Source organism: Pongo pygmaeus, chromosome 4, assembly GCF_028885625.2.
Source record: "Pongo pygmaeus isolate AG05252 chromosome 4, NHGRI_mPonPyg2-v2.0_pri, whole genome shotgun sequence".
In the NCBI taxonomy this organism is placed as follows: Eukaryota; Metazoa; Chordata; class Mammalia; order Primates; family Hominidae; genus Pongo; species Pongo pygmaeus.
Window position 1 is genome coordinate 29,453,723 of NC_072377.2, and position 20,615 is coordinate 29,474,337.

At 36.9% G+C, this 20,615-nt stretch overlaps 1 non-coding gene across 1 annotated transcript; it reads left to right on the forward strand.

Moving 5' to 3' along the window:
* Window positions 1–17,913: 17,913 nt before the first annotated feature.
* LOC129037714 (small nucleolar RNA SNORA18) lies at window positions 17,914–18,042 on the forward strand. The gene has a single exon (XR_008502941.1). It is a non-coding gene; the product is annotated as a small nucleolar RNA SNORA18 (small nucleolar RNA).
* Window positions 18,043–20,615: the final 2,573 nt, after the last annotated feature.

A 20,615-nucleotide genomic window follows, 5' to 3' on the forward strand; every position in this document is an offset into this window, starting at 1 on the left:
CAGGAATAAAAATATATGGGATAAAAGAATAATTATTTTTGGCAATACTCCCAATTTATGGTTTAACTGCATGCGAAGGATGTTAGAGTACATAGTTGTAAGCACTGAATGTTCTGTTTGGTAGGGAATTCTGGAGTGGTTGATGTGATTAGATGAAAAGGAAAAAAATAGGAAAATTACAGTGCTCAGTGCAACTGAAAAACAAGTAAATACAAAATTCATCTTTCAACAAAGTATCAAACTATTTATTAATTTTTACACAGATAATGTGCAGAAAATTGAATGCAAGTTCAGAGAAAATATGAAAAAGAGGGATTGATAATAAAAAGAAAACATTTTAATTTATAATGTCTACCCCTAAAGAAGATTATATCTGCTCTATTTCATAATATTAAGTACTACTTAATACCTTGCTTTATTGGATTTCACTTTATTGTCCTTCAAGATTACTGAGGGTTTTTTGTTGTTGTTTTTTTGTTTCTAACAAATTAAACGTTTGTGGCAACTCTGCTGGCTCCATTTTTCCAACAGCATGTGCTCAGTTTGCGTCTTTCTGTCGCATTTTGATAACTCTCAAACTATTTTAAACTTTTTCATTATTATTATCTATTATGATGATTTGTGATGAGTGATCTTTAATGTTACTAAGGTAATTGTCTGGGGCATCACAAACCACACCCATGTAAAACAGGAAATTTAATCTATAAATGTTGTTTGTGTTCCCAGTTTGCCACTCACCAGCCTCTCCTCTGTCTCTCTCCCCTCAGGCCTTCCTATTCCCTGAGACATGACATTATTGATATTAAGCCATTTAGTGACCCTACAATAGCCTCTAAGTGTTCAAGTGAAAGAAAGAGTCACATATCTCTCACTTTAAATCCAAAGCTTTGTGAAGAAGGCCTGTCAAAAGCCAAGATAGAGGCCGGGCACAGTGGCTTACACCTGTAATTCCAGCACTTTGGGAGGTCGATATGGGCAGATCACTTGAAGCCAGGAGTTTGAGACGAGCCTGGCCAACATAGTGAAATCCCGTCTCTACTACAAATATAAAAATTAACCGTGTATGGTGGCTCGCACCTGTAATCCCAGCTACTCAGGAGGCTGAAGCACAAGAATCACTTGAAACTTGAAGGTGGAGATTGCAGTGAGCTGAGGGTGACACTCCAGCCTGGGTGACAGAACGAGATTCTGTCTCAAGGGGAAAAAAAAAAAAAAAAGCCAAGATAGGCCAAAAACTAGATCTCTGGCAATAAATAGTGAGCCCAGTTGGGAATTTAAGGAAAAGATTTTGAAGGAAATTAAGAAAAGCAAAAAAGTCTCATTGCTGATCCTGAGAAATTTTGAATGGGCTGGTTGGAAGATCAAATCCACCACAACATTCCCTTAAGCCAAAACCTAATCCACAGCTAGGTCCTAACTCTCTTCAGTTCTATGAATGCTTAGAGAGATGAGGAAGGTACAGAAGAAAAGTTTGAACTTAGCGAGATTAGTTCATGAAGTACATGGAAAGAAGCAGTCTCCGAGATGAAGTAGCAAGTGCTGATGTAGAAGCTGCAGGAAGTTATCCAGAAGATTTAGATATTTGATAAAGGTAGCTACACTAAACAACAGATTTTCAATCTAGATTATACAGCCTTCTAATGGAAGGAGATGCCATCCAGGACTTTCAGAGCCAGCGAGGAGAAGTCAATGCCTGCCTTCAAAGCTTCACAGAACAAGCTGACTCTCTTGCTAGAAGCTAATGTAGCTAGTGACTTGAAGCAGAAGCCGGTGCTCATTTACCTGTCAGGAAATCCTAGGGCTTTAAGAATTATGCTAAATCTATTCTGCCTGTACTCTGTAAATGGAAGCATAAGGCCTGGATCACAGCACATCTGTTTACAACATGGTTTACTGAATATTTTAATCCCACTGTAAAGATCTACTGCTCAGGAAAAAAAAAAAAGGCTTTTTAAAATATTACTGTTTGCTAACAATGCACTTGACACCCAAGCACTCCAATATCCAAGGATATTAACATTGTTTACATGTCTGCTAACACAACATTCATTCCTAATGGATCAAAGAGTAGTTCTGAATTTCAAGTCTTATTATTTAACAAATACATTTTATAAGGCTATAGCTGCTGCTCATAGGGATTCCTCTAACAGATCTGGGCAAAGTACACTGAGCATTTTCTGGAAAGAGATCACCATTCTAGATCCATTAAGAACATTTGTGATTTAAGGGAGGAGGTCAAAATATCAACATTAATGGTAGTTTGAAATAAGTTGATCCCAACTATCATGGATAAGTTTGAGAGGTTTAAGACTTCAATGGAGGAAGTAACTGCATATGTGGTGGAAATAGCAGGATAATTTGAATTAGAAATGAAGCCTGAAGATGGGACAGAATTGCTGCATTCTCATAATAAAACTTGAATGGATGAGGAGTTGCTTCTTTTGGATGAGCAAAGAAAGTATCTTCCTGAGATGAAATCTAGTCTTGCTGAAAATGCGGTGAACATTATTCAAATGACAACAGAAGACATAGTTGGGGAAGCAGCAGCAGGGTTTGAAAGGATTGATTCCAATTTTGAAAGAAGTTCAACTGTGAGTAAAATGCTATCAAACAAGGCATGCTGTAGAGAAATATTTCATGAAAGAGTCCATTGCTGTGGCAAACTCTACTATTGTCTTATTTTAAGAAATTATCACAGCCAATCCCAAACTTCAGTAACCAACACCCTAATCAGTCAACAGCCATCAACACTGAGGCAAGAACCTGCACCAGCCAAAAGATTATGAACTCACTGAAGGCTAAGATAAATGTTAGCAATTTTTAGTAATAAAGTATTTTTAATCAAATTATGTATATTGTTTTTAGACACAACAATATTACACGCTTAGTCGTTTTAGACACAATGCTATATATATTTAATAAACTAATAAGCTACAGTAGTGTTAATATAACTAGTATATTCACTGGGAAACAAAAAGGTTTGTATGACTTTGTGAATGGAAGAAGGGATCCGAGTTACTGGTAGTGAATCTGTATGGATCTGCAGCAACCTCAGTTCTTGCCTCCTCAGAAGAAAGAGTTTGACTGAAGGGTGTAAGGCAGAAAAAAGAGACCGAGGCAAGTTTCAGAGCAAGAGTGGAAGTATGTTAAAAAGCTTTAGAGCAGTAAAGAAAGGAAAGTACACTTGGAGGAGACCCAAGCGGGCACTGAGAAGGTCAAATGCAGCATTTTACCTTGATCCTAGGACTTTATAGACCAGCCCACCTCTGGCTTCTTGTGCCCCTTTCCCATGAATCTTCCCTTAAGGTGGGCTGCCCACAAATGCAGTGCCCTCCCTACACTTGGGAAGTGAGCATGCGCAGTGTGCTTAGGAAGTTCTACGCATGTCCATCTGAGGCTTTCTTCCTTTTTTTTTCCAGTGGAGTGCCCCTGAAAGGTCATACTCCTTCATTTTGTCTTTTAATGTTCATGCCCCGGGAGTTACTTCTTCCTGGCATCTTCATTCAATTAACACTTTAATGTGACAGCTGTGGACCATCAGGAGATTGTCACTCCCTGGCAGTGACTGCCAAATTATCATTTTTAGAGAGGCAACGTGATAACTGTCAAACTGTCATCCAGTGATCACCTTAGGGTCCTGGTGGGTGGGGGAGAGAGCCCTCTCCTCCCCTACTCATGGCCTGTCTAACTCTCTGCAACAAGTTGCTTTATTGCAATATTTGTTTTATTGTGTTGGTCTGGAACTGAACCTTCAGTATCTTTGAGGGTTGCCTGCATTAAAGAATTTCTATAGTATGGAATTGAGAAAACCTATAAAGAGAAGGGAATATATTTAACACTCAAAAGTTACATTTTCTGGAGGTAATAACAGACTAATAATACTAATAGCAATTATTTATGAACTTTTATCTATCTAAGATTGACATTGGTTTATTTTTACATATATTGTTCCACTTAATAGCCACAATTTCCATGCAAGTTAATTTTTAGTAGTAACATTTTTTATTTTACAGATGATGGAAATCAAACTTAAAATGTTACGTGAATGGTTTAAGAAAGCAAACTTCAGAAGAGCCCATGACCTTTAATAGAAATATCTATGTTCATTTATTTAAAAACTATTCATAGTTGCTTAAGGTATTGTTTATCTTTAATAATACACATGAATTCATTTTCACAGGCTATATTCTACATTTAACAATAACATTATTAGTTATTTATTGCAATATAACAAACTCATCCTAAAACTTAATGGCTTAGGGTTTTATGGGTTGGACTGAACTTAGCGAGACTAGTTCATTTGTGCTACTTAGCCTCACCTAGCATAGCTTGATTTGGGCTGGAAATTATACTTTCATAAAGGCTCACTCACTTAAATGGCAGGTGATGATAATTGTTAGTTGGGAGCTCAACTGTGGAAATTGACCACAAGTCTCTGTTTTCTGCAGGTGATATCTCTTGATGTGATAGCTTTATTTTTCTTATAATATGGCAGTTGAATTCCAAAGAAGAAAACAGTTTCACAGGACAATACCTCAAGTAAGGTCTCTTGTTGAGTTTCTCCTGTGATGCTCTCTAATGTCCCATTGACCAAAGCCAGTCATATGAACAAGCTCACTGTGAAAGTGTGACACGACTGCCCCAAACATGAAATCTGGGAGACATGCATCATGGTGAGCATCAAAATAACATCAATCTGAAAATATTTCTACAATTTTGATGGGAAAGTGTAAGAAAAATGTATTTATTATTTATTCGTGGAGGAACATTCAAGAGTAGTAAGAAACAAAGTGCTTCCTTTCATTATAAAGCAAAATAAGCATTTAATAAGTACATTTAAAATGTCAGTAATATGGAGTAAAGATTATGCTAGAGCCGTATGTCTAAAAATAATATTTTTAAAATGTGTAAGTATAGTTTTTAAACATATGAGGTTTCTTTTCAGCAAGCAGACTAAGTAGCTTTATTGAGGATCTTACTAGGAAAACAAGAGGAAAATATCAAAAATGTGCAATTAAACATTTTGAAAAAATGTTTTTAATGGAATTAACTAAATACTGATATAGTTAGAAATATTTAAACACCAAAACTAAGAGAAAATAAAAATTATATATCTGGCTTTTTCGTTAAGAATATTTGCAAATAAAGTAAATTTGAGTTTCAATTACCTTGACCTTGAGGCACACAGGGGCAGTTGGTGAAACCCCGTATCAGCCAATTTGAGGCAAACTACAAAGGTAGAAGTCAAAATTTCTTACCCTTGAGTTATTAAATCCAAACTCAAAAAATCACACACACACACACAAACACAACAAAACCTCTGGACTGTGAGAAATATATTTCTGCTCATTATAAATTACTCAGTCTCAGGTTTTCTGTTATAGCAGTATTTTGGTAATAACTAACAATAAAACAATACACTCTTGAGAACTCATAGCTATGTGATATAAGTGTATTATTTATAAGAACTAGTTTACATCTAAGATTTAATTCACTCTGTAAAATCAGAAAAAAGTATTAATGCCTAATTATTGGGAGTTATGACTGCATATTGTAACAATTTTGAACTTCTTGAGTTCAGTAAAAGAAGTCTTCATGGAAGTAAAGTAACTAACATCAAATTAGAGAAAATAATTCAGACGCAAAACAATAACAAGTAACAGTGAAACTTCAGTACACTTGTCTGAATTAAAAATTATTTGTATATTTTAAAGACATAATTTAGAACTTCCTGACACTGCTGTAAAACATAATCTACTGATCAGAAATATAAGTTTTCCACACATAATGCTTATCTTACTTGAAGAAAAGTGTTTCAAGCAAAGATGTCTTTTATAACAAGACACAGCCACCTAAGAAAAAGTAGAACACTTCTGTGGTTTGAATATGATCTTCAAAAAGCATGTGCTGGAGACTTAATTCCTAATACAGCAGTATTGAGAGGTAGATCCTAATGAAGGGTGATTAGACTGTGAGGGCAGAGTGAATGAATCAATGTCATTATTGCAGGAGTAGGTTAGTTATAAGACGGGAAGTTCTGCAATTTCTCTCTCTCTCTCCTCTTCCCCTCTCTTTCCCTCTCTTTGCCCTTTCATGATCTGATACCTCCAATGTGTTGTGAGGCAGCAAAAAATTATTCACCAGATGCCAGCCCCTCAATCCTGGAATTCCCAGTCTCCAGGACTGTGAGAAATGGATTTCTGCTCATTATAAATTGCTCCGTCTCAGGTTTTCTGTTATAGCAGCATAAAATGGACTAAAACAGATACTATCTTGATTTATAGCTCTTTGCAATTATGTTTAATTATTTTGGAAATTTTGTTGCATTCACTGGTTTACCCTAGTGTATTAGTCCATTCTCACAATACTATGAAACACTGAACTGCCTGAGACTCCGTAATTTATAAAGGAAAGAGGTTAAATTGAATCACAGTTCTGTAGGGCTGGGGAGGCCTCAGGAAACTTACAATCATGGCAGAAGGGGAAGCAAACATGTTATTTTTCACATGGCAGCAGGAAGGAGAAATGCCAAACAAAGAGGGAGAAGCCCCTTATAAAACCATCAGATCTCCTGAGAACTCACTCACTATCATAACAACAGCAGCATGGGAGTAACTGCCCCCAATGATTCAATTATCTTCCACTGAGTCCCTCCCAGGACACATGGGAATTATGGGAACCTCAGTTCAAGATGAGATTTTGGTCGAACACAGTGAAACCATACCATTCTGCCCCGGCCCCTCCTAAATCTCATGTCCTCACATTCCAAAACACGATCATGCCTTCCCAAGAGTCTCCCAAAGTCTTAATTCATTTCAGCATTAACTGAAAAGTTCATAGTCCAAAGTCCATTCCGAGACAAGGCAAGTCCCTTCTGCCAATGAGCCTGTAAAATTGAAAGCAAGTTAATTATTTCCTAGATACAACAGGGGTACAGGCATTGGGTAAATACAGCCATTTCAAATGGGAGTGATTGGTCAAAACAAAGGGGCTACAAGCCCCATGCAAATCTGACATCCAGCAGGCACTCAAATCTTAAAGCTCCAAAATGACCTCCTTTGCCTCTATGTCTCATATCCTGCTCACACTGATGCAAGAAGTGGGCTCCCATGGCCTTGGACAGCTCCACCTCTGTGGCTTTGCAGGGTATAACCCCCTTCCTGGCTGCTTTCACAGTCTGGCATTGAATGTGTGCTGATTTTCCAGGTGTACGGTGCAAGCCATCTGTGGATCTCCCATTCTGGGGTCTGAAGGATGGTCACCCTCTTATCACAGCTCTGCTAGGTAGTGCCCCAGTTAGGACTCTGTGTGGGGACTCTGACCCTACATTTTCCTTCTGCACTGCCCTTGCAGAGATTCTTCATGAGATTTCTGCCCCTGCAGCTAACGTCTGGCTTGATATCCAGGCATTTCCATAAATCCTCTGAAATCTAGGTGGAGGTTCCCAAACCTCAATTCTTGTCTTCTGTGCACCCACAGGTCTAACCCCACATGTAAGCCACCAAGGCTTGAGGGTTGCACCCTTTGAAGCAACGGCCTGAGTTGTACATTGGCCCCATTTAGCCATGGCTGGAGCTGAAGCAGCTGGGATGCAGGGCACACAATATCTCTAAGCTGCATAGAGCAGGGGGCCCTGGACCTGGCCCACACAGCCATTTTTTTCTTCTAGGCCTCTGGGCCTGTGATAGTAGGGGCTGCCATGAAGGTCTCTCACATGCTCTGGAGTTGATTAACTGGTGTTAACTGGTGATTAACATTCAGTTCCTTGTTACGCATGCCAATTTCTGCAGAGGGCCTGAATTTCTCCCTAGAAAAATGGGTTTTTCTTTTCTGTCACATTATGAGCCTGCAAATTTTCTAAACTTTTATGCTCTGATTCCTCTTGAACACTTTGCTGCTTAGAAATTTCTTCCACCAGATACCTTAAATCATCTCTATTTAGTTCTAAATTCCACAGATCTCTAGGGCAGGGACAAAATGCCACCAGTCTCTTTGCATAGCAAGAGTGATCTTTACTCCGGTTTCAAACAAGTTCCTCATCTCCATCTGAGACCACCTCAAACCTGGAATTCTTTGTGCTTATTACTATCAGCATTTTGGTCCAAGTCATTCAACAAGTCTCTAGGCAGTTTCAAACTTTCAAACATCTTCCTGTCTTTGGAGTTCTCCAAATTGCTAGGAAGTTCCAAACTTTTTGACATTTTTTCGTCTTCTTGTGAGCCCTCCAAACTGACCTCTGCCTGTTACCCACTCCCAAAGTCACTTCCACATTTTTGGGTATCTTTACAGCAGTGCCCCACTGCCTCAGTACCAATTTACTGTGTTAGTCTGTTCTCACACTGCTATAAAGCACTGCCTGAGACTGAGTAATTTATAAAGGAAAGAGGTTTAATTGACTCACAGTTCTTCAGAGCTGGGAAAGCCTCAGGAAACTTACAATCAAGGAAAACAGGGAAGCAAACATGTCCTTCTTCACATGGTGGCAGGAAGAAGTGCCAAGCAAAGAGGAAAAAGCCTGTTATAAAACCATCAGATCTAGTGAGAATTCACTATCACAAGTACAACAGCATGGGAATAACAGCTTCCTGACTCAGTTACCTCTCACTGGGTCCCTCCCGTGACATATGGAGATTATGGGAACTACAATTCAAGATGAGATTTTGGTGGGGACACAGCCAAACCATGTCACCTAGATTACCTCTTAGCTAACCCTTGGCTTTGCCCACACCTCTTACCAGAAGCTGTTTAAACCCAAGTCTTGGTTAGAAATGTTTCATGCAATTAATGATGCTTATAATTATATAATAATCTAAGTAAATAAATATTTAGTGTGTTCAGGGGAAGTGCACTTTCCCAGCTTTTGATTTCCATGAAATGTTTCCTGAGTCTTAGGTGAGTTTCACATTCTCTTGGGAATATGTAGACATGACTTACTCATACATTTGGAAATGTAGAAATTGGCTTACCTGCAATCAGCATGAGTTCCATCTCACCGTTCCATTCTTCAAGACTGTCTACATGAGGAGGTTGTCTAAATAAGGTTTTGTCTAGGAATAGTACACATTTGACAATTCTGTAGTCCACTTAGCAAACCCTTTTGGTTTCCACACTAAACTATGATCTCCAAAATTGATATGTGGGCTTCCATGTACTATGTACAGTATTAGCTTTCTTAATTACCTAAAACATAGGTGCAGAAGAGGGATTCTATTAATTGGAGGACACCTCAAAATCTCCAGTAACATTGTAAATAGCATTAAAATAAAATTAAAGAGGTGGTAAAATAAATTTATTATGCCAGTGTTTTATAGCATAAGACAGATTATTCATCACATTTTCAATATGCATACTGAAAATCATTTAATAAACAGTTTCTAAACTTGTGCTATTCATTTAGCAGGCATATTGAGATTATTTATCATTTAAGTGACTCATACCAATACTGTTTATTACCAGCTAAAGAAAATTTCAGTTTAAATATTTCATATAATAAATTCATATAATAAAACTCAGTGTGTTGACCTTTTTAACTTAACTCCTCTACCAACAACAGCAAAATGTTGGGGTGAGGAAAAAACTTCCCCTTTGCCCTCTGAAGGCTCACTGAAAAATCAATGGGTGAGAAGCATACAAGCAAAGGCATATACATATATGAATGTACACAAGCCGAATCACGGGTTAATTACCCCCAACCTCAATGGGGTGCAGAAACTTATATACCCTTTCCCATAGGGGAGAGAGGAGATGGAAAATGTAGAGGATTCTGTTGAGGTGCAGGAAATAATTATTAGGGAGAATGAATAGACAAGAGAGATAGAAACTAATTTGTAAATAATTGGAATGACCCCAAGAGGCAGACACTATCTTGTGAAAATAAGTTCCATCCAGGTGTGGTTGCATTCTTTACTCTTCTTTAGTGAAATAATAAGATTTCAAGGAGGAGATAGAAGAAAATTGTGTTTCCCTTGGCAAAACATTTCTTGGTCAAATAAAGACATTCCAGAAAAAGTGTCCCTCCTTGAGCTTGTGGGGGAAGAGAGGGAAACAAGTCAAAGTTAGAGGGATCCTGAGATTTATTTCTGAGGCCTTTTGATGTTCAAAAGCGCTCAACATGCCCAAGTGCCATATTTTGAGTTATCATTTTATGGACTCCAACAGAAGCTATTTAGTGGAAATCTGATTACTCAATATCGTATTGGAAGATAACCTCTCAGAGATAAGTGATAATAGCTATAACATTTCCTACTCTCTGTAGAGTTTTGATTTTTTGTTGTTGTTGCTTCTGTTGATTTAGTTCTTCATAAAGCATATATTACTACCAGGTCAGAAAGCACTGATCAGAAAAAATAAAAGAAGGTAAGAAACTTATTCTGTCAGCTACACGCCACACTGACAACCTCAATCAACAGGTCTTTTGAAAATAAGCGTAGCCTATTGGAAGCGGGGCTTTTCTGTTAGAATCTTTTTGAAGGAGATGAGGCACAAGATATAATTGTAAAGAGCTTACTCGAGCCAAAGTAAGGACAGCTGCCTGGGAAACACTTGTATGTTGACTTGGAAAGTGTTTTGTTAATCCTTCGTTAAAGCACATTTTTAAAGGTAAAAGAGAATGAGGAGTGAGTTGATACAAAGTTGTTTGATAAGAATTTTTATTAATTTACAGAAATAACATTGACTAGTGATTGGCTATACATTGTTGAACTATAAGGTTATTTATGTTTTTTTATGAAATAACATTGATTAGTGATTGGACATACATTGTTGTATCTCAAGGTTATGAGTTCTGGTGTCCAGCATATGGCATTTTATGGCTATTTATTGTTCGTTAATCTAGTGCCCACATGGTGAGTGGTTTCAAAAGGTTCTAGCTCAAGGGAGGAAGTGAGGTATGACTGCTGTCACATGCTATCACATTTTAATGCCGTTCTGTGCCTGATAATTAAAGAATGCTTGCATTACTCACATAAAAATCCTTTTCTTTCTCAATTTCAATTTCATCTTATTCTGTTTCCTTATCTGTGAAATGAGTAATAATTCTTAACTAACAGGAATGACAATGACTAAAGGTGCAGGACTAAAACTGTGTAGGGAATTTCATATTTAAATATAATAGGCTAGGCACAGTGGCTTATGTCTATAATTCTAGCACTTTGGGAGGCTGAGGCAGGTGGATCACTTGAAGCCAGTAGTTGAAGTTCAGTCTGGCCTACATGGCAAAACCCCATCTCTACTAGAGATAAAAAAAAATTAGCCAGAAATGGGATACCTATAATCCCAGCTACCCAGGCATGATAGGTGAGGCATCAGAGGTCTCACTGTTCAGACGTGATGATCTGGTAAGTTTCAGTTCCTTGATACTACATGGGAGGTATGATGGTTGCTTTCTTGAGAAAGGAACTCAGATAAGACAAAAGTAATTTTCTCAACTTTTAAGATTTGGAGGGTCAATTTCTATCTTTGTTCAAAAGATACCTTAAACATCAGTTCTATGAAACGATTTGGCCAGTTTCAAAATACAAAAGTTAAAAAAATGGAAAAAAATGAGATTTATTGAGTCGACATATTCTGAAAAATAAGGCATTTTTAATCTGCAAAGTATTTTTCTAAATTTTTTACTATAGAATATAGATAACTCAAAATACAGCATACAAGAAATGCTCTCATTCTAACTTGGATGTGAAGAAACTTTCTAATGAGAAGTAGAAATATACATAAATATTAATAGAAGAACAGTTAAGGTATCAGATATCTAAACTCTCTTTTTGTTAATGGTTTAAAAGATTCCGTGATGGTCAGAAAATTAATTAAACAACTCCAACACAGGGAAATTTCATGTTTGTTTGTAAATTTTGTTTTGGTGTAGATACAAATGATTGTTTTCTGGTGAAAATAATAAGCCCCCCAAATTTATCACCCTCAGGTATATTAATCACTTTTCCACTAACCAAGCAATCTTACCTTTTTTAATTAAATTGCTGATTAACATGTAACTCCACAAATGCTATAGAACACGTATTTTGATGTTAGAAATAGAGGGTAAAAAGAAACTTCCATCTATTGCATTCAAAAAGCCAAAAGACAGAGTAGGATAAACAGAAATTCCAAAAACAAACCTTCACTGTATAAAAATATATTAAGCCTTATTTGAAACAAATTGATTTATTTTGTGAAAAGAACAAAGGAGAGAATTGACTAAATCAAAAAGATTAAATGTTAATTCACTTGGTACTTAAAAGGGAATTCTACACACCACATTTCTCTTGTGGTCTTATTAACACTCCTTCAGGCCAAACACAATATCCATGTATCATCAAAGAATTTACAAGCATATTCAGTTCTCTCTGATTTATCAACCACATTTCTCATTGAATAATCATTTTTTCATTACACATATGAATTAGTTGCAAGTTAAAGTTGATTTTGTTAGTCTTTAATTCCATCTAGCTTCTTGATAATTGTTACTTTAACTGCACATGGCACATCTTCTCTGAAAAATTATGTACAACTCATGATTTTTATATAGCTATGCTGATGTTATTTTCTGTACTTTCTGATTAGAATTATTATAATAATTCAATTTATCAAAGTTATGCTTCCATGTAATTTAAAGAGACAAATATTTTATAAGGTTTATCAAAAAAATAAAGCAGGCTATAGGCCTCTTCAGTTTTTCATTTCTTATTTTCTCTTCCTCAGTTAACTGTTTTCAAGTCTACTAGCTTAGTTCTTGTGATTTACTTCCATGTCTCCAGAGGACATGCATATAGGTCCTTCAGGCATTATCTGTTGACTTTTCACCATAGAAGTTGAAGATTTAACTTTCTTTCTTTCCCACAGCCCCAGTACACGGACATAAATTGTCCACCTATGATCCTCCATAAGTGAACATATAATTATATTGGTGAGGCTAATATTGACTATCGAGATTAAAAGGTATTAACTTCTATTCACAAAACAACCACACAGTAGATAGGCTTACTTGGTCATATCTGCATATGTTTAATTTCCCTTGCATTTAATACATGTTTTATAGCTGCTTTCGCTTAACTTTCTGTGTATCAATACCCCATCACAAATTATTTACTGTTTGCTAAATCTTATATTTAGGTGTTCATTTACATCAGTTAATTAACCACTTTCTTCTTAAAGAAGTCTTTCCTAAAGTCTTTTGATCTGCTGCATTGCCCTCTATACTTGTTATCCATGTGCATATCTGGACATTATCACCTTTCTCTCTTCCTGGGGTGTTGGTCTACCTCACTTCTCTGCTAGATTTTTCATTTTCTGTAGCCTGCATCATATCAGCCAGAGTTCTCAAGAGAAATAGAAACAGTAGGGTGTGTTTGTGGTGTGTGTGTGTGTGGGAGTTCAGTCAGGCTGGTGGGAAAAATTTTAAGATGAAGTTATAGGATATAGAGACAAATCATCTTGGAAGGCTGGAAGGTTTTGTAAAAATCTCAAGATAGGGTTATGCCTGAAAGCAGCCTAATCCTACCTTGAGTAAACAGCTTAAAGTAGGTACAAAGGAATGTAGAGTAGTTAATCTAAATAGCTCGTTTACTCATGTGGTCCTAAGACTAACATTTGATAAACTGCGGGTGCATAATTGCTCTCTACTTGGGGGATGGGCAACCAGGTCAATTACCCTCTAGTAGTGTTTACTCAAGACCTTTGTCATTTAATCTATACTGAATAAATAAGAGCTTCACTGGCTGAACAGGGTGGTGGCTGCTACTCTTTACAGCACCTTCCTTGATGTCTGTGAGGGGCCCAGACCCTAACCCGAACTGACAGGCAGAATATCTGTGTCAGTGTATGTCATTCATCCGTCATGGGGTCAGGGTCTGCAGAACAGACCCCACAGCTGTAATGTGTGTGTGTGTGTATGCATATGTATGTGTGTGTGTGTATGTGTGTGTTTAGACAGAATGAGATCCATCTATCTTCTGTCATGATTTATTTTGAGGAATTGGTTCATGCAGTTATAAAGGCTGAAAAGTACCAGAACCTGCCATCTACAAGCTAGAAACTCATGAAAGCCAGTGGCTTAATTTAGTCCCCATCTTAGGACTGAGAACTAGTGTCACGGGATCATTAAGGCATCTTTTCACCAGCTAGAAACCTCTGTGGCCTGTGGCACCTCTCCTTGGGTTTTGCCTGTGTCCACTGGGCTAGTTCTGCCCACCTGGCCTTGCAGGCTACTCTCAGCTCACACTACCAACTTAGATCCCATGTCTGCCAAGGGTGAGCCAGGCACAGAGTGATGAGGGGTGTGTGAGCAAGCAGCGTGGGGTCCAGCCACTGTGCAGAGCCAAGTGCACCGGCTGTGGTGGGGTTGGCAGCTCCAGGCCCCAGCACAGGCACTGGCTCTAATGTGAGGTTGTGGCTGGACCAGACGTACTGCAAGTGGCTTCTGCTGCCGGCACAAGCATCTGGACAAGGGGAATGTGATGGCACCCAAAAGCTCAGAGATGCCAGGATCTGCAGAGTTCCAAAGAGGGTGTTACAGTGTGTCATAGCCTTGGCTTAGGAAGCCCTGAGGTCTGGACTCCCAGAAGGACCACAATAAAGACTTCTCTCCTTCTCATTGCCCACAACATGGCAAGTGGTGGTGGTGGGGTGGTGTTTTAGCTCTGTTTGTGTTACAGCTCTTTTAGTTCCACCATTTGGCGGGTCCCAGGTTTTTATCCTGCGACCAGGAAGAATGAGGTAAGCAGAAAACTGGAGGGTGAGCAAGATGAAGAGAAGCTTCTCCAAGCAACAGAAAGCTCTCAAAGTGGGCAGCTCCCTTCTGTGGGCAGGTCATCCTAGCAAGAGTATAAGTCTGGCTGAGTCTGGGGTTTTTATGTTTCCAAAATGGAAGAAGCATGTGGTGATTGGTCTATGGGCGGCCACCAGTGGATCTGATTGGCTGATTGGTCATCAGTGAAGTTCTCATTCTGGGCCACGGACTTCACCCAGGACTAGCAGTATGGCCCCTAGGCTTCAGGACCTCACTGGCCTGAAGTTGAGGTTTCACCAGGGACCCACTCCTTCCCACCTAGGAACCTGTCTGCCTTTAACATGCCTTCCATGGTGCCCAGGCTGTCCACACAGAGAGGAGCCCACAGGCCTGTGCTGAGCCACCCTCAGCCCCTTTGGCCCCACTCCTGTGCTCTTCAGTGCTCAAAGTCCAGAGGGAGTCAAGATGACAGGGCCTGGTATGTTAGCACTGCCCTGAGTTCATGCACACCTGGCCAGGTTTTGACAGCACTCGGACTTGGCCACAACTTTGCTCTGCCCCAGAGCAGGCACTGGGAGTGGGGAAAGGCTGGGGAGAGGGAGAAGGCACTTTCAAACCTGCAGAGGCAGGGGACTTCCTGGGCCTCTGAGAGTACAGGGATAGCTGGGTCTGGAACTGCAGCTGGGTGGCTGTAGCTGCACCCGGAAGCATGGGGCCCCACCCCGCCAACTCAGTAGTTGACGGGGTTCCCATCTAGTCCTAGACCCAATTACACCTCCCCTGCTGCAGCTAGTGTCGACACCGCAGCTGCTCCAGACGGGCTGCTGCTGCCATCACTAGGAGAACTGATTATATAAATTTCAGTCAAAGGTTTAGAAAATATGAGATGAGATATCCCAGCTCATCTGGGGAAAAGAGGTGAATTCCTCCTTCCTTCACATTTTGTGAAAGTGGTTGATGCCCATCCACTTTGGGGAGGGCACTCTATTTTACTAAGGCCACCAACTCAAATGCTAATATCATCCAGAACCTACTGTCACAGACATACCCAGAAACAGTACATAATCTGGGTACTCTCTGGCTTACATAACACACAAAGTTTATTGCAGCACTATTCACAATAGCCAAGATATGAAACCAGTCTAAGTACTCATCAATGGAAGAATGGATAAAGAAAATGTGGTATATATACACAATAGAATACTATTCAGCCATAAAAACAATGAAGTCCTGTTATGTTCACCAACATGAATGGAACTAGAGGTAATTGTATTAAGTAGAATAAATGAGGTGGAGAAAGACAAATGTTACATGTTCTCACTTCATATGTGAGAGATATAAAAGTTGATATCATTCAGGTAGAGAGTAGAACTATGGTTACCAGAGGCTGAGAGGGGTTGGGTGAAGAGTGGCTGGTTAATGGGCATAAACATACAGTCACATAGAAGAAATAAGTCCTGGTATTTGATAGCACAGTAGATTGAATATAGTTAACAATAATTTATTGTACATTTCAAAGTAGCTTGAAGAGATTTGAAATGTTCACAACACAACTGAATGATAAATATTTAAGGTAATGAATATCCTAATTATCTTGATTTAATCATTATGTATTGTATGCATGTATCAATATATCATATGTACTTCATACATTTGTACACTTATTATGTATTAATTTAAAAAATAGTTAACAATCACAATAATATTCTCAATATATTCTCTCCTCAAAAAAGGATACATGGAATGACAAAAGTTTGATACATCGAAACCTGAAAATACTTTCATTTTATGCTAATACATAATTACTAGTTTAGATGACTGTAATATTTAGATGGAAAATAATTTATCTTCAAAATAGTAAAGGCATTAATTCTTTATTGTTAATTACTTTTGGCTTTCTATTTTGTTGTTCAGAAATACAAGGTTATTTTTATTTATCTTTTTATATGATCCATATTTTATCTCTCTCTCTCTCTCTCTGTCTGTACTTCCCTCCTTCATTCTCTCAAATTGCAGGTTATTCTTTTTCTCTCCAGTGTGCTAAACTTTCTTTACATCCTGCCCTAGAAAAAGTCTATATTCTTTCCCAGGTTTAGGGCCTCAGTGGACCCTGAATTAGGAAATGTTCTTTAGTCCTGACCTATTTTCATGATCTCATTAAGGGTTTTCTACACTGTTTTCTTTTTGGAAACAGTCTATATGTTTATGCTTAATCTGTTCAGTTGGTCCTCCCTTTGTCTTCTATTCTCCATGTCTCTGACTCTCTAAGTTATGTCTACAACTTTGTCTTCCAAACATTCAAAATTTATATATATAAATTATAATTATATATAATATTTATTATATATGTTATAGATAATTATATATATAACATATATAAAATATATATATCACACTCATGTTTTTAATTTCTATTTTTTCTCTAAATATCCCTTTTTATAGTATCCTGCTTTATATCATGGAGTCAATATTTTCATTAACTTTCTGTTTTCTGTTATTGTTTCCAAAGAGCAAAAGTTGATAGGAATGTGCATTAAGGAGGGGCCTCACTGACAGTCTCTTCAGTATTTCATTTTGGGCTGGTCAGTTTTTCTGGGAACTACTCCCGAAAGGTCTTTGTTTGATAGTAGAGGACAGGGTGAAAATAAAGATGGGCGTCGGCTTTCAGTTTGCATGCATAATGAAGATTTCTGCTTTTGGTCTCTTACCTCTGCCTACAAAAGTGTCTGAATTCCCCTCATTAATAAGTCCTATTCTTTATCATCTCCAGAGCACAAATTGGCATTCTTCTGTCTGTTTGAGGGACTGTTAGTCATGTGGCTGAATGCAGTGGAGGAAGAAACTCATGAAGCTACTCATTCTTGAATAGGTTTTAAGTGACTATTCTAATTTGTTACCCCTGTGTTATCACTACTTTCAGAGGTATCAGATGCTTTTAATTCATAAATGTTTTAAGTATTCTGTATTATAAATATATACACTTGATTATTAATATTCCCCACTGCCAATTTAGAATTTCCGTTTTATAGCTTCTTAATTTACTACTAATTTATACTTTTCGTTGTTCAACATTTCATTACTTTTTAAACAATTATTCCTTGAAGATAAGAAATTTGTCTTAAAGATCAACCTTTATTTTACTCTCAAAAGCAACTATAGTTTTGTGATATGTTAAGATTATACAGTTTGTGGAGGAGGTCCATTTTAAAAAAGAATATTAAAATATGAATAAATTGGAAATGCCTCATAGAGTAACTCTGTGGTTTTATTTTACCTACAGGACTATGGTTAAATATGTGGGAAAGAACTACAAGACAGTTGTTAAAAGTATGAAAAAACAGTTGCTAAGTGTATGAAAGACCTTTTTTACCTTAAGTATCGGCATATTCCACACGTCTGTGCTATTCTTGAGTGAGATTGCTTAGGAATGATTATGACTTGAACTCATTCATGTTTAGGGAGGATGTCAAATTGAGAACCAGGCATACCTACCTACACTAAAAATGACCCTAAAGTAAATTGGTTGAAGAAATTAGATCCCAAAGATTCTTGGTGAATTTTTAAGTCTTCATCCGTATATCCATATTCAAAGGAGATGACAGAAGCCAAAATAAAATAATTATGGGCTGACAGGACAATTAGAATAAAATAAGCATCAGTTTCATTAAAAAAGGCTAACTTGAAGATAAACCTTTTGAAGATAAATTTTGATTCCAGCTCTTTAGAGGATCTAAAGTGACCTTGATGGACAGTAGAAGAATCACAACATGGAGTTCCTTGAATGAAAGTTTATTGACTTTAAATAAAAATAAATAAATAAAATAGAAAATTTGATACAGAATCTTGGAAGCAGTCCATGCAATTTATATGCCCTACAGTTTAAGATTAACTAACTTCAGGGTAAATGTATTTCTGATTCTAGTGTCAATGGTTTTGGGAGGACGATGAACTAGATGCTTATTTTCAGCTTGCTCTCATTATTCAGAAGTATGATTTGAATCACTTTGTAAGTGTGCTCACTCAAAAATATCGTGTTTTGAAACAGTTCATTTTTTGTATTATTTTTGAGGTTATTGGATATTAACATATAACTGGAATATAATCTTTAATGGCCTTAGGCCTTTACATAACACCTAAAATAAATTAAGCCTCATTTACTCTATCATATATGCAAACTACTTTCAGCATGGTAAAACTTATTGTCTCACAGAATAAGAGTAAGTGTCAAGCCCATACAATTACACAAATATACATAATATGTGAGTGTATAAAATGCCAAAGAGAAAAAATATGAAAATGAGGAAAAGAAAAAACTGGGAGAGAAGGTATAATTTTAAAGGGATTCAATAGATCTAAAAAATGTGGTATTTAACAATCAGTCAATTGGTTTCTAGACATAAGCAATTCCATGAGAAACAATAGTAAGTGCAAAGGCCCTCAGGCAGGAGCTATTTGATGTATTCCAAAGACAATGAGGAAGTCAATGTAGATGAAGAGCAGTAGCAAAGGTGTCACAAATTAGAGAAGGCAAGATCAGAGTTGTAAGAACAGGGGCAGAAGGGCAAATATGTGGCATCATCTATGTAGCATAAGTGTAGGCTATTCTATGGATTTTGGCTTTGAGACATATTGTTAACTATTTAAGGGTTTGTTCATAGATTAAACATTCAATCTGAGATATTTGTCATGAATAATTCCAAGATTTTTGAAGAAATCTGTCCAAAGTCATGCAAAGGAAGACAGAATATGTGTGTATAGATGAGAAAATGAATTTAAAAAATTAGAAAAGAAAATTAAGTGACATATTTGGCACGATTAGTAAAATGACTAGCACAGAAAGAAGCAAAACTATTATACTTGTGGCATAAATAAAAATGAACATAAACATAAATATGAATAAAATTGCTTAGCTCCATAAAAAAGTAACAAATTTAAATCAGCACAAAATATGTCATTTTCAAATAAGACAAAATATTATATATCTCCACATAAAGTTAGGTGGACTAATCTCGAAATCTTTTATCTTTTTATCTTTATTTGAAATTTAGAAATTCTAATTGTAATTCCTACATGTATTTCTTCTTTAGAAAAAGCTTACTGATTTCTATAGGTTAATAGGAACTCTCTCTCTCTTTCTTTCTTTTTCTATATATGCATATAAAATACATACAAATATTTTATTTATATATGCATGTACCAATAAATTATATGGTTTCATCTTAAAGTGTCAAAAAAACCGCAGTGAATTTTAATAAAATTAGATGTTTACTATTTATTTTATTTTATTTTAAATTGACAATAGTTGTATATATTTAGGGGGCACAATGTGATGATTTGATACATGTATATATGGTGAAATAATCTAATCAGGCTAACTAACATGTACATCACTTCACATAGTTATCATTTATTTGTAGTCAGAGCATTAAAAACCCACTTTAATTATTTTGAAATACACTATAATATATTCAGTAACTATAAATAAAATTTAGTATTATAGTATAGTTAACTATAATTTAACTAAAATTATTAACTATAGTCACTAAGCTGTGCAATACATAAACAGAACTTATTTCTCCACAGGACAATAATGCAAGTTTGTTAAACAATTTTTGCTGAAACATCCCCCAAACCAAAAACAAATGTTTAACTACATGGATATTGGGAGTACCAACAAACTCATATCATGTAGAAGACCATAGAATAATTTGTACAAATTGAAAGATGATATGGGAACTTGACAATGACATTGCCTTTAATGTTAAACATGATGCAGAATTCAAAAAGGTTATGGAAAGGTTGTATTAATTCCAGCAGAGATGGAAGAATGTGGACATATTGTTTGGTACTGTCATATGAGATACAAAGTCAGAAGAGGGAAAATAATAAAGAC